The sequence below is a fragment of the Phocoena sinus genome, chromosome 7 (assembly GCF_008692025.1).
Source record: "Phocoena sinus isolate mPhoSin1 chromosome 7, mPhoSin1.pri, whole genome shotgun sequence".
NCBI classification, from domain to species: domain Eukaryota; kingdom Metazoa; phylum Chordata; class Mammalia; order Artiodactyla; family Phocoenidae; genus Phocoena; species Phocoena sinus.
The window spans coordinates 65,362,169-65,364,293 of NC_045769.1; the positions used below are offsets into that span (position 1 = coordinate 65,362,169).

A 2,125-nucleotide genomic window follows, 5' to 3' on the forward strand; every position below is an offset into this window, starting at 1 on the left:
ATGAGGGGAACAATTTTTCTGATTAATCAGAGGTCCTTGTGGCATGGACATATATACACTACCAAATGTAAGACAGATAGCTAGTGGGAAGCAGTTGCATAGCACAGGGAGATCAGCTCGGTGCTTTGTGACCACCTAGAAGGGTGGGATAGGGAGGGTGGGAGGGAGACACAAGAGGGAGGAGATATGGGGATATACATATACATATACATATAGCTGATTCACTTTGTTATACAGCAGGGACTAACACAACATTGTAAAGCAATTATACTCCAATAACGATGTTAAAAAAAAATGATTCACCCCAAAGGCTTTTCTAGATAACTAACTAGATCATAATATCTAACTATATTCTAATTACAACCCAAATATCTAATGAAATAATTCTGAAGTAGATAATTCTTGTGACTTTTAAGAATTCTAATTAGGCAATCAGGTATCTTGAAAGAAAGATATTTATTAGACCCTTTTTGAGCTCTCAATATAAGGATTTTGGTCTTAATCTTAAAATATGTATTTGAAAAATATTTATTCACCCTGAGCAAGGTATTGTGCCAGGTGCTAATCTTGTTCATGTGTATCTCGCAGTGTTGGGCTTACTGGGAGTCAGTGGGAAGAACTAAAGAATGTAATCTGGGGGTGAAGAAGGGGCCGGCCTTTGAGCGACAGCGACGCAAGATGGTAGCCACCATGGGCTAGGGAGTACAAGTCCCTCGCAATTGCCCACTGTTGGAAGAACTCGAAGTAGGCCAGAAAGGAATAGGAGATGGCACAGTTAGCTGGGGTCTAGAAGATGACAAAGACATGACACTTACAAGATGGACAGGGATGATAATTGGGCCTCCAAGAACAGTTTATGAAAACTGAATACACAGCCTTAAAATAGAATGTGGACTTAAATACCCAGAAGCACCCCCCTTTGTAAGATTTGTAACAAAATTAATATGAATGGAGTTAATAGTTCTAATGGAGTGGTGGACCCAAGAGCCATATCAGTGCTAGCAGGATGGCAGAACTCATATAGCATCAAAGTTATCCTGCAAGAGCTTTGGCGCCTAATGATGTCTAAAGAAAATATGAAACTCCCTCAGCCTCCTGAAGGACAGTGTTACAGCAATTAATCAAAAAGAAAAACCACAGGCCCGCCCTTAGCCCCCATTCAACTTAAGCAGTCGTCTTCATTTTCCACAGTAGTAAAATTTCTAGATACGTCTTGTAGACCTCAAAGCAATCCCATTCAAAGGCAGTTTATCGTAAGATACTGTAAATGATACTAATTTTTTGATACTATTTCCATTTGAAATATATAAGTTGTGCAATAACAAATCATCCTGTCAAGTGTAACCACTGTCCACATAGCTGAACTTCTGGGATCAAGAAAGTGTATTTAAATCGATTCCCATCATAACCGGCAGGGCACATCTAACTCAACTGTCAAAAGACACACCGCGCAATCACCTTGCTGCTGATTACATGGCCTGGGGTCTCTGCCTTCTCCCCCTTCCCCTCCCCCTGCCTCCTCCCTCCCTGCAACAGCCCTCCAGCTGGGGGTGGCTTCTTAGAGTAGATGTGAAGGTTTCAGGTCACAGCCTGTGGGATTACTCCTGGGTGTGTGTGGGGTGCTTTGTCTGCACCCCTGGTTTCTTTCTTTACCTCTTAAATGCTGCCTCCCTTCCAAGCCATCATCCTCTTCCCAGTCTCCACTACCACTCTTGGCCAAAGCATAGATTGTAACCCCCTCGGCTCCCCTCTGAAATTGGCCTTTGGTAAGGAATTCAGGGATTTCCCCATATCTTCTCCCCTCACCTTAATCGAGGGGTGCTGCTTTTTCCTTCTTCCTACTCGAGTCCCTTTTTGCACCATCACCACCCAACACCTTCCAGGACACTTCCTTGCTTTGGCCAGAAGCCATAAGGTAAGGTTGGAGAGCATCTTTGACCTCATTTAGTTTTGGAACCACACTTATTTACTCTCCACCAGCCTGGGAAATGAATATTGGGTTCTCAGCCCTGCCACCCTCTGTTGTCATCATCAGCTGATACGTTTTTTTAGCTCAGGTTTTTTTTTTTTTTGCGGTACGCGGGCCTCTCACTGTTGTGGCCTCTCCCGTTGTGGAGCACAGGCT

General features: G+C 43.5%; 1 pseudogene; it reads left to right on the plus strand.

Annotated features, from left to right (window-relative positions):
* Positions 1 to 678: 678 nt before the first annotated feature.
* LOC116756889 lies at positions 679 to 1,121 on the plus strand (annotated as a pseudogene).
* Positions 1,122 to 2,125: the final 1,004 nt, after the last annotated feature.